Source organism: Artemia franciscana, chromosome 13, assembly GCF_032884065.1.
Source record: "Artemia franciscana chromosome 13, ASM3288406v1, whole genome shotgun sequence".
Taxonomy (NCBI): domain Eukaryota; kingdom Metazoa; phylum Arthropoda; class Branchiopoda; order Anostraca; family Artemiidae; genus Artemia; species Artemia franciscana.
Genome location: NC_088875.1, coordinates 31,583,841 through 31,597,393, shown reverse-complemented (window position 1 = coordinate 31,597,393; position 13,553 = coordinate 31,583,841). Strand labels below are relative to the sequence as shown.

Here is a 13,553-nt window from a genome sequence, read left to right as displayed (position 1 = left end):
TATATATATATATATATATATATATATATATATATATATATATATATATATATATATATATATATATATATATATATATATATATATATATATATATATATATATATTTAACCATATAACTGCCCAATATTTGTATTGAACAGTGTATCATTAAAAAGTATATAGTATCTAATGCATAGTAGGGTTAAGTTTCTATTAAAAAGTTAATGAACTTAAAGAATATAGATTACATACTTTTGCAATAGCTTGCAGAACACAGATCCAGCAACATTTCTAGTTCTATAAGTTTTCTCCATTCTTTGTTGAACAATGTATTGGAAAATCTTGACGACGAGATCCTCTTCAATATGAGCTGTTTTCGATACACAGAATAAAAGGAACTCCTAGAGTAAAAACAAACTTTCAAGAAAATGTGAACAGAGGAAAAAGAATATACACAAGAATAGATGTGTCAAAAGTGAAGAGACCAAGAGAAAAGTAGCGAAAAGTAAAATACAAAAAAAATATATGAGGGAACATATACAAGGTAGTTACTAAACCATCAATAGTTACTAAATATGACTTAATATCGTGCAACAGTTAAACGAAATTTTATCAAACGAAGAATAATAGTACATCCCTGTAAAACTAAGATTTTTGATCGATAAATCAAATCCAATCGCAATATTTATTTCGTTTTCCAGGCATTTTAAATTTTCTCATTTTCCCAAAATGCGTTGCGTCTCTTGGACTCAGTAGTAGAAATTGCTTGAAATTAGAATTTGTAGCTTAGAAATTGTTTTCTCCCCTATTCTAAGCCTAGAAAAGTTGCTTGTACAAGCAACTAATAATGAACAATAGCTAAAAAATTTTAGATGCATTTATTAATTGTTCAACCCTCCTGTAGAATATGTTACGCCTAACATACAGCATTATGAATTACCGAAATTTATCATTTATATAATATTTTCTTAAATTTGGCTAAATTCACAGAGAAAAGTGCGGTCCAGAAAACACGATGTGACCCACATCGTCTCAACGGTAAAACCGTAGAATCAGTTCACAAACAAAATTCACGACCATTTCGCTACCTAAAAATTTTAATCGGATGTTTTTTAGAGAAAAAAGGGAGATAGAGGGGGATAGTTGCCTTCCAATCTTTCTGGTCACTTAAAAAGGGCACTAAAACTTTTGATTTTTGTTCAAACAAGCCCTGTCCCATTCTTCTTGGACCAATGGTTTGGTGCGATCACCCCTTGAAAAAAAAAAACAAATAAAGACGCAACCGTGAGGTTTCTTCTGGCAAAAATTACCAAATCCTGTATTTCTCGTAGATAGGAGCTTGAAACCTCTACAGTAGGCTTCTCTGATATGCCGAATCTGATGGTATGATCCTTATTAATGTCACTTGACTTTATAGGGTGGTACCCTTTTTCTAAAATAAAATGAATTTTCTCAGGTCGTAGCTTTTGATGGGTAAGATTAAACTGAAGTAATTAAACATTCTCAGAATCAGCATAAAAAGCCAATTCTTTTGATGTAGACCGGGCCCCTCCTTACTTACAGTTCCTTTTCACGAACTGTTTGACACAAAATATTTCAGTACCACTACCTCAAAAGACTGCCAAATTTAATTTTACAATACATTCCTGCAAACAAGGAAGGGATACAGAGGGTATCAAATAAAAACAGTAGACTAAAACTCTATTTTCTTTTCCAGTACACCCGCCCTTCCAAAGGAAAGCGCACCAATCCTCACCGGAAGGTACGATTTCTGTGCACCTATGCATATGAACTAATGAACCTTTTACCAAATTAAAACCACATTATCTGGCTAGCCACTACAACAATGACAAAATAATTAAATTGATTATCTATCATACAGTCAAATTGGCAAAAGCTTAAGCAATATAGGAGAGCCCAATCGCAAATAGGGTATAAAGTGTTTCAGGAACTTTTACTCAAAAGACTGCCTATCTTAACTTCATTAACAACCTCATCTTAAGGAATTACACACAGATCCCGTCCGAAGGGTCTGATTTGTGCGTATCTATGCTTATGGACTAATTATGAATTCAAGCCATATGATTTAGATACAAATTGTATATATTAAAAATATTCAAAAAAAAACTGTTTGACAAGACTATGGGCATGAGGCATTTATCATGTAGATTATTGATATATATCGAGACAATTATTGATATTTCTTACATATACCAAAAAAGAAAGAAAGGACGAAAATCTAAGATTAAGAGTAGAAGACAGGGTAGAGATAAGATATGTCTGAAAAAGGTGAAAAAGTAACTATGTGCAGCTGAAAAGGGCATGTGAAAGCCGTAAAATTAGGTTAGAATTGCGTTTTTTTTTATATAAGAACACAAGGTAAATAGCATTCTTGACTTGTAATATCTTCAGTTTGTCATGTTTACCCGCTGTAAGCAGCAGCATTAACTTGGTATAAATAAACAAAACAAATCAGGGAGTTGGAAAAAAATATGCTCAGGAAGATATAGGGGAGAGGAAACCCCTGAGATCGGCCCAAATGACCCTAAGCCCCATTTCCCAAAAAATTACGCAATATGGATGGAAACAAAGAAGTTTGGTTTGAAAATCATTCAGTAAAATCTCCTGGTCCCTTTTCCTAAGTGTAGAAGTTCTTGTAGCCTTGTAAACTTACCCTCATTTCTTCTATTAAGCAAATTTAGTGCAAAACGATAATCGAAAAGATATTCCGTACCTTAATTGAATCCATAGCAGTTTTTCTTACACCAGCTCCTATGTCACCCCTACTCTCAGACTATAGTTCTCAAGAGCTTTCAAAAACGATCAAAGGACTTCAGAAGCAACCTTCTTGTAGTTCTCAATTTTCTCAAAATAGCTTATGCAAAATGTTGACAGAGCTCTTAAAGAGTACTGTCGAGTATTGATCCATTTTTCAGTGTCATTCATTATTTCAGTACACTTCGTCAAAGCTTCAATGATCTTTTTAGCTGAAATCTCCATCACTTCTAGAGGGATTTCGCAAAGTGCTAGTGCGTAGCCGCAACGAAAATCTTGATTTTTTTAGAGAAGGTTGGAAATACATTTCTTAGTAGCAATAAGTGATCGGACACTATTAGTGTAGTAAACAGAAGCAAAGGAATGGAGAGCATTTGCTGCAGCTTTCTGAACGGCACGACGTTTGTCCTGCAAACTTATGTCAATAACAGACAGCCATACATCTATAGAAACAATTACACTACAATTAATAGATTTGGAATAATAAATAAAGAAAATACATGCTTTCTCCTTAAAATTATGCAGTAGCGTAGACTTAGTGAAGAAAGATGAGTCTCCAAAGTATGGTACAACTATTTTCTTTTTCAGCTCCAATTATATACAATGGATGATAGTAAAACGCAAGAATATGTGTAATAATATTAAAAATACTAAGATCTAGTCATAATATAAAGTCCTTTTGGCCCATGTGTCCTTTTTGTAACCTAACGTCCCCTACCACTCACCCTCTGAAGTCTGCGCACAATTGGATCAAAATTGAAAGATAGACATTTCAATAACAATGATCACATAAATATAAAAATATGCCTCAGCGGGTGAAAGGATGCGTGCTGAAGGAAACAGAATTATGCAAAAAATCGTTCAAGAACAGTTTAAAATAGCATAAAGTTTCTTCATAGATACCTTTTTAGCAGGAGTCAAATTTCTGGTTTGCATTTTCCGGCCCCAATTAGCTGAAACAAGGATAATGATGCAAAAATTGGTAAATAACATTAGGAAAAGGCGTCAAAATAGTAATTAGCATCGAAACATATATAATTTGAGAAATCAGCCAAATTTTACGAATTTACTAGGGGGGGGGCACTAACCACCACTCAATACCATAGAATCTTGCATCAAACCTTATAGTATTTCGTCTTAACTTATCTCATCACATAAAATAGTATGTATCAGCCGTACAGGATATGTCGCAGTAGAGAAATGACTCAGGTTATCAAACCGTCTAGTTAATTCAAGGAACTTAACAATTCGATTTCCATCTGGTTAATTCAAGGAACTTTACTAATTCGATTGCCATCTTGTTAATTCGAGAAGCTTGCCAATTCGATTGCCAATCGGTTAATTCAGGGAACTTACCTATTCGATTGCCATCTGTCGGACACAAATTAGCTTCACAGCACCTACGAATCAAATAGCACAGAGCTTGCTTTGTTATGTCACTACCAAGTCCACTTAAAAACTCTCCAGTTGATAAGGTGATTGTCACTTCTGTCGATCTTTGCGCTAAATCTTGAGCAACCAATTCAGCTGTCGTGACCTCTTTAGTTCTTGCAATCTCTGATAAGGCAGAGAAGATCTCACTTAACGCAAGTATACTCTCGTGTCGAGGATATAATTAAACAACCGTTGAACGATAGATCAAAACAGGGATAATATTGGCTGTAATATATTCGGGAGCAAGGTGAGTCAATCGCCTCAAGGCCTAAAAGAAAAGTTCTTTTGAGTTAGCAACAACTCAAAACAAGAAATACTGAAAAACTCAAACACTTAAAACAAGAAATACTCAAAACAAGATGAAGAACTCCTTCAAAACCTGAGGATATCAAGAAGCAACAACATAAGATTTTTTAAAACTTTACACTGATCATTTTATGCATGACACATTTTGTTTTATTTGTTTCAAAGGTGTGTTTTTTGTTCTTGGTTCTTTTCGTATTATTTTTGTTTCTTAGTAATGAGAAGCAAATTCAATCTCTACTAGAATTTTTCATGAAATTCTGAAGTCGAATTTATCTTATCAGACTAAGTGAGATGGATTTTTTTCGCAGCGTTACGCACAATAGTTTTGGGATCTTAACTTTTCAGGATTCTGGCGTTTCGAAGCTTTAGCTTTGGATCTATGTGTACTACCCACAAGTGTAGTAAAATGTCAATTCTCAGAGCCAACAATTAAATCAGAACTTCTGTTCAATCGCTAATTATTGCTAAGAATCTTGACTTAATAATAAATTTTTGACTTTAAGAGTATTTTGACCTTAAGTGAACACAGTTTAAATTCATCTTTTTAACTCTAAACTAGCCAGCATTTACAAAATGGCAGTAACCAGCAATAAGAAAATTTCAAGTCTGTGGAGAAACACAGCACCTAAAATTCTAGCCTAGCCTATATCGAATTTCTTCAACATAGTTTTTTCTTCAGTCGCCCCATACAGATGCAAACGAAATTCACACACTAATGATTCGACAATAAACGAACTCTTTTTGACGAAAATTCATAGAGAGAACAAATTTCATATTTCTGCCTTCTGTTTGAAATATTATGGAGGTTTTGTTACTCTTTAAGTTTTAGACAAGGTACGCTGATTCACTTCATTTAGCCGTATTTGTAAGTTTTACTGTATCTTTTAATAATTTTTTGGATGCCACATTATTAAGTCAGGCGACCCACTAGATCTTGGTCGGATATTCAAAGCTCAAGAACTGATACAGGCTAGTGGTACTTCAATAGTACGTCCAATTTCTTAGCATGTCATCCATCTATGCGAGGAGACAAATATAAAATCTGAATTCTACAGAAGGAACAACTATTTTGAAGATCCGTTTTCTTGAGGTTACAATGAACTGTATAACAATGTCAAAACAATTTTGTTTCTTTTTTTCGAGTAATACTATAAAGGTCGAGCGAACTGGGGAAATGTTGAGGAAAAAGCAAAGTGTCAGAAAAATACTGTACAGTACTTAAACGATACTGAGATTGGACCTTATTTTACAAAAATTTATAAATAAAGTTTGCCCACAAAGTTTGCTCTTTATTGCTCAAACGAACAGCAATATCTTTCTCAGAAATAATTAATAATTTCTACAAAAAAAATATTAATTACACACTATAAATGGCCTCACTCGAAAAATATCATTAAAACACAGAGTTTAGTGTGACACTTTTATTTAAGAAAATCCCGATTGTATAGAGTTAAGTTGTCTACTATGTCTGGCTACAATAACTGATTACCACTATTCTGTCTGAGGGGTGTTCAGGTGCAACCAGGAAAGTTATTCCGGTAAATACAGTTACGTACGTCCACGGGTCCCAACAATTTGAAACAAGCTTCATCAGACCAGATTATTTTATCTAAAAGGTCTGGCTTCTCATCAGTAAAGTGAATACACAACGGTTCGCAATAATGCACCTCGAGACATGGGCCATTCTCCAAAAGGTCACGCATCAGGTGTTAACGGTAAGGTTCTGATTTTAGCTTACACATTTGATATCGCGATGATGATTTTTGACATTGGCAGTTATTATGATGCAGAAATAACGATGTGTAATAAAAAACAGATGTAGATAATAAGTATGATGATAGTGCAAACAGATAATGATGAGACCCTAACCACAAACAAATGATGAGAATTAAAATGGAATAGTTTTGGGCATCAAGTCATGGCTAATTGTAGAAAAAGCCAATACAGATAGTCCAATTGAGTGAGAAGCAAACCTGGCATTAATCCCCCCTTTATTAGGATTGTATAAAAATGATATTAGTTCATTTGTTAATAGATATGTCTATCTATTATCCGTCCATGCGTCATTCTTAGGGCAGTAGAATCAAGGCAGTAGATAGTCAAAAATAATAAATTAAAATTAATTTCGGTCTCACAGTGGCTAGCACGTCGATGGGCTAAAAAAACAAATGATGCACTAAACACTCCAGTCTCATAAATAAACATCCGTCCCATTGACATACCACGATGTACAGACAAGAAGCAACTAATAAAAATAAATATATAATAATAATACATTTCAAAGCAGGTTCAACAGAAGAAAAAACATTTGAATTCTTAGCCCAAGAGTTATTCTTAACCCAGTTTTGATTCATTAGCCTAAGGCTGAATCATTAGCCTTAACCAATTCTTATCTGAGTATATCATAATGAGATTTAATTTCTTTTCAGTAAAAACTAGAAGAGGTTCCATCTAGCCCAGCAACAAGACCTTAAATAACCCTATTATAAAATACTCTGTGATGATGATAATTCAATGGTGCACATACTTTCAAATTTTGTGAAATTTACTTAACTTTTGCGTCTCCTCTTTTTTATAAGACGTTTTTTCTTAAAATTCATTTTTATTTTTACGAAAGTTCAAAAAAAAAAAAAATTACCAATTCTCTGTACTAGCTTAAGATAAAGCTTCCTCAACATTATTTCTGTCGATGCCATTAAGTTATACCTTGACAGGGACCTAAATAATGGTTACTTAAACTTATTGAGTCTTCTCTTCGTCCACGCTTGAAAACTGAAGATAGTGCACGAAGAACACCAAGTCGTGGGAGGATTTCATCAACCAAAAGAACCTGTGAAGAAAATGAAGGACAATAAAGACAACAGGAGAATGATCTGTAATGTCTGCCAGGAAGCATTCGTCACAGTTCATAGTGTTGAAGTAGCCGGCCAATTCGAGAGTCCAAAAAATCTTTTTTTTTTCACCGAAATTCTATTTTTCTTGTTTTTGTTTTACTTAAGGTGCTCATATTTTCTGAACTTCCAACAAGTAATCAAGATAGATGCTCCCAGCCTAAAGTTTGAAAGGATCAACATCATTTTCGGAAAGAAGCACCAATATATTTTACACCTAAATTCTCAAGCTTTCCCCATATTTTTTTTTTTTTGAAAAAGTTTCAGGGTAATTTTCAGCAATCTATGCATTTTTCAACGCCTTTACATAATCCGTTTGGGTAAGAATAAAAAAGAAAAGACTTCCTCAAATGGGATAGGAACATATAAAAAAAGATTCATAGAATTGGAGCTTCATAGGAGAGGGGAAGCAAAGAATCATATTCTAAATAGAGAAAGGGATAGGTGGCAACATGTGCCTTGATACTGCGATGAGCTATTAGTAGCAATAGTGTACTCACTTGTATACTCAAGTATTGACGTTTCATCTAAGTGAGCTCACCGTTTTACATAGAATACACGAGTTGTGCACTTAGTAGCGGGTTCGTTTATAGGCTTGGCGTGAGATTTAGCAGCCAGTTTAACCTGGTAAACTGATCTAATGGAACTAAACTGAGGAAAATTAAGAGAACAAGTTTTTTCAGTAAAATTAATGAGCAAGGTATCAATTCCAAAATATACGTCGCGTCTTGATCCTTAGATATATTTTGAAAAATAAGCGGGAAGAAATTATATCAGAGAAAAGTTGTTCTCATATATCGAATCGTACTCTATATGAAAGCTAGTGTTAGCAAGTTTCGCCCAACCAATACCTGATCTAAACTACCCCCTGAAGCGAAAGACCCAAAAGACCAGGTAGCCCCAGACTCTAAAACAGATCAGCCAGTTGGTCTTGGGATGCTCACAACCACGGTTGCCACCCAAGTAGAATTTTTCCACATCTAACAAGAAGCAAACCCAATTGGTATATCTAGCAAAACAGGGTGGTAAAACCCTTCAAACATAGTAAAATCCAACGAAAATATAGTAAGCTTATCATAGTCTCAGATTTTAATTTCGAACTTATGAATATTAATCTTCTCCTCTGTTCATTCATCCCTTACTTTGACACTATTCTCAGGTAGACAGGTGAATAAGAATCATACCATTAATATGCTTAAACTTTACGAAATTGTTTTAACCCAATTTGTACACAGCAATTTACATGAGGCTGTAGTGCTCAATTAACCATCTTGCTATATAACAGGTCAACTGAACGATTGCTCTTGCTTGTTTTCGTCTTTCTTTTTTTAATTAGTATTACACTAGACGAGTACAATTGGAGCTTTTGACATTCAGTATTCAATATATTGTTAATCTAAACAGAAAATTTAATAAAGTAAGTTTATTCCTGTGCTTAGTTAAGAAAGCTTTTCTTCAATCTATTAATGAAATTGAGGTGATATCTTTATTTACTTTTGCGATAATATCCGCTTTGCTGAATTAATTTATGCATTTAATGATTATGTATAATGTATTTTAATCTAGCTTTGAACCTGTTTTGGTGTAAATTAAAATCCCCAGAACTACCACAAGATACGGACACAAAATTTTAGTCTAGAGAATCTACGCAATTTAAAAATGGGCCAATTATATAGACACTATTATATATAAGGATCTGAAGCCAAACTGGTCCACCATAACAAGAAAGAAGAAATAAATCTAGAATAGAAAAGGAAGTTTACGATCAGTATGAATATGTTGCTTTAGTGGGTTCAGAGAGATAGCTCCAGGGGCATAGGTCCAGCAATTTTATTGGGAGAGGGGAAAATTTTTTTTGAGCGATACTGAAGAAAAGTACCATTTATCAAAGACTCTACTAGGTTATATTCAAAACGTTACACAATACATAATAAACAATAAACATACATTAAATAAATATAGGTGGCAGTAGTATAGTTTAAAAAGCTTTTGCGTGGTTTAAAGTTGTTGCAGACGGCAGTAGTATAATTTTAAAAAACTTTTGCGTGGGCTAAAGTAAAGTTCGTATGCATTCAAATTTTTTAAGAACATCCCCCCAACATCACTAATGTTGCAGAACCTATTCCACCCCACTTCCCCAACCTTCCTTCCCAGTACGGGATGCTCTATCTTATGGTTGAACCAAGCACCTTTCTAACAGCCCCGTGTATTGTGCTATTTAGTTGCACGCAATTTTGAACATATTTTGACTCTGTAAGATTAAATTTGTGTGCTAAACTTTTACTATTCGTGATTCATTTAAATATTATTTATTACTTTTTTTAATTGATTTGGTAGTGTGTTCACTGCTTACATTAATAAATAGCATTGAAATAAGCGAGCCACATAAAGCAAAAGTAAAAATACAGGATAATTCGAAGTTCTAGTACGAATAATTCTAAGTCTAATATTAAATTTTAACACGAATCTTATGATATTTAAAAATTAGACGAATGTACACATTAAATAAACCTACAACAGACACAGACTTTCACATATTTTCGTCTCAACCGCCTCAATTCTATGCTTATAAAAATTTAAGGAGGGGAGCAATTTTTTCTTCTTTTTTCCCCCTAAAAATACCGAATAAAAATTAATTTTTGTAATCAAGGGATAGAGGGAAATCCAGGCCCCATCCCCCCCCCTTGGTGACTGGCACTACTGGAACTAGTTTCAATAGCAACACAAACGTAATAACACTTAATACTCGGGATTTCAGGCTCTTAGATCTCTGTAGGTCAGAATTCCTCTGGTATTGTCCTATGAGATGGCCTAAGCCTGGCATCAAATAATTGCTTAGTCTAGCTTAAATCACAAAATTAGCATATCACAGTCTAATTCAGATATCAAGCACTAGACCTGCCAACAAGAGCAAAATTCTTCTTAATGTTACGATCAGCTTGTATAAGAAGTTAGATGACCTATTTCCTTGATGATAAGACTTCAAAGGCAGTATATTGGTATAAATAATAATGAAGAAGCCCAATGGACCACTATTTTTCGCGTTTTTTATATTAAAGACGAACTGGAATTAATTAAAAATAAATTGTTTGGTTGAAGTAAAGATCAGATTTCAAGCTTAAAACGAGCAACAGTTTTAAAGTTACTTAACGAATTATAGGTTTTTTTTCTAGATTATTGGGTTTCCCCCGGAAAAAAACGACGCCACTGAATAACTCGCTAATTCTATATGTGAAATTGTATATGTATTAGCTTGTTTGTTTTTTCTATTTATGTTTTTGTTTTAGATTTTATTTGTTTATTTTCCTCGTTTTGCTGTAAACGCTGAAGACACATTCTTTAATACAGACGAAATATTATATTTGATTGTTTTTCTTCTTTTTCTTGATACTGGTCATAGACCTGTATTCTTTAGACTTATTTCTTTGTTTAGCAATAGATATTGCAGAAAATTACAGAAATCTAAAAACATTTGGGGGGCCACTCGTCAGAAGTTCTCCTTCTGATGTGATTCTTTGACGATTGGCCGTTGTTTTACTGAAAAAACAGTTAAAGAATAGAACAACCAATTATTACAAAAATTCTGCTTTTTTGCATAAAGAAATCTACTATAAGACACACATTGGAACTCCTTATTTTTATTTACGTCATGGAGATTTTTATTTTCGGTTTGATTTTATTTTTTCGTTTCTATAACATCTCGACATTTGTAATGAGTACGATTTTGAAAAGGAAGGGGGGGGGGAGCTTTGGAAGATCATCATTTTCTCCTCTCCACAAAGAATGAAACGTGTTGCTGTGAGATGTTGTAAAACCGAAGCTGAAAAAATAAAAAGATAAGGAGATTTGAAGATCGAGCATAAGGAACAATATAGCCTTCACGCCTTCTACTACTACTACTGCTATATCTATATAGTATATACTACTACTACTACTCCTAATACTGCTACTACAAACAACTTTTGAAGTCAGTCTCTCCCTGCTTTTTGGAAAAAGCTCGTTAAAATCGCAACATAGCAGCAATCAAGGCATGTTTGCAATTTTAGCTAAACTCAGGCTAGCCCTGGGTTCTCGACTCCTAGCTTCAGCCAGCGCTGAATGTCAATTATCAACTCGAGTCATAACAAACCCCTATGGAAGAGGCTATTTGAATACTGATACAGTTGCAGCACTCTTGCAATCAAAAAAACTTTACATCAGAGTCTTTAATTGTGTTTTGGTGTGGCTAGCCCCTCCAACTCTAGTTGATAATGAGTTAAGAACGAAAAGTTAGGATAAGAATGAGTCAAATGAAAGAATGAGTTAAATGAGTTAAAGTTAAGAATGAAAGGTTTCGATTTAGTGTGAGCCTGAATTAAAAAAAAAAATTCTGCCATCTATAGTGTTTACAAACGCTGTTTACTTCAAGTCTCATTTTGTCCACTATTGCCAGTTAATAAGCAGCTAAAAAATAGGAACGAGCGTGTGCGTATTTTGTTTACCCACTGCGTCAGCCACTTCTAGAGGTAAGCCAATCAATACTGGAAAGCACATGTTAAACAAAAAAGGACCTATTAGCTTCGTACACCCGTAAAATGAGAATATGCATACACGTATTCGGATAACTCGTCTCACTTTTGGGCTCTTCCTGCGTGTGCGTTTTCGACGATATTTACTAAAATGGAGCATAATCTAGTATACCTTTTAGATGAAATCTAGTAAACATTAAATATTCAGAGTAAGAAGCATACTCACAAGAGAGCATATGTCTTAATTTTTTTCAAGCGACTATATCTAATTATAGAAACTGTATTCTCTTAACAGGTTTCATCGAAAGATAAAAATGTTTATAGCCTACGCTGTTTGGTAAGTGTACCCTGATTTGCCTCACAGCTCAGGATCAAGCTGGAACTTTCAGAAAAAGTTTCCTTATTTTAGGGAGGAGACTTAAAAACTTAAAGAAGGAGGGGGGATGCAAACTGTTTTTTTTTGTCTGGTCTCCAAAAAACGGTATGCCGTACAGTTTGTTTTCTCTTTTTTATACCTGGCGTCTGATTGAGAAGCTTTCTTTGAATTTTGTCTTGGGCGAGGGGAAAATTTTCTCTTATCCTAACATAAAATTATTCAGTGAGGTAATTTAAGAGGTTAAAGCCGTAAGGTTTGAATTAGTAGGATTCATTAAAAGGTGAACAATTTTGCATTTAGTTTGGCAAGCGTCCTCAGTTTTTTCCCAAGAATCGAGCATCAAGTTGGAATATTCAGAAAAAGCAGCTTTATAATCTATTAGCAAAATAGGAAGCTCTTGTAACTTGTGCAAACACTTTACTAGGCTATGATTTGTTGGTAAATCTCATTTTGAGATATACTATAATAAAAGTATAAAATAAAATTAGTAAAAACTAAACTTTTTACGAAGAACTATAAGAAAATCAGGTACAAGAAAAAATGGATTGAAGCAATTGAAGGAAAGATTGAAAGAAGTTCACAACTATCATATATCAATTTTATTTGCAATTAAATTATGAAAGAATACAAATAAAATGATGAAACTACCTCTTGACACCAACTGATAAAAAGTAACAACTCGATCTCCTTGACATCAGGCCGTGTGAGATAAACTGAGGCTAGATATGCAGCTGCTTATTGACTAGATAAATAAGTTTTCAAATGTGTTTTGATAATATAGATAACCCTAAAAACATATGGCATTAGTGAGACACAAAAAATAAGCATAAAAACAGAGAAGCTTACTCTTTTGCCAACTTTCTGAAGCTATTTCTTTTATTTATTCTACTATCTATTCTAAGCATAGCTGCAGACAGCCAAACTAAAGTTTGACTCTTTCTCTCAACTCTACTTTCTAAAATAGTTAAAAGCTTAGCGTAAAGAGCGGGGCGTTGATGAGGGAACAGCCCCTTTCATATACGGAGTAATTTCTGTTCGTTTTAAGTTTTAATATCGCTCCTTACTTTCAGTTTAAAAAACTTGTTTTTTTTATTTAATTTCTGAACGTTTTTGAATTAATGCATATTTTGATTTTGGCTCTCCGCACATGAGAAATTAAAACGAAATTTGCATAATAATTTTTTTTGGCTAAATGGCTTTCTCATAGTTTTCATCAGACAATTTTGAGAAAAAAAAGGAGCGGCGGAGGAGGCCTTGCTATCCTCCAATTTTTGGCTACTT

The 13,553-nt window shown here is 33.8% G+C and overlaps 1 long non-coding RNA gene across 1 annotated transcript; it reads right to left on the bottom strand.

The window, feature by feature from the left end:
* Positions 1 to 240: 240 nt before the first annotated feature.
* Positions 241 to 13,053, bottom strand: LOC136035103 (uncharacterized). Its single transcript, XR_010619334.1, has 4 exons — positions 12,921 to 13,053; positions 7,136 to 7,327; positions 4,114 to 4,459; positions 241 to 383 (listed from the first exon to the last, which is right to left on the bottom strand). It is a non-coding gene; the product is annotated as an uncharacterized LOC136035103 (long non-coding RNA).
* Between the last annotated feature and the right edge of the window lie 500 nt (positions 13,054 to 13,553).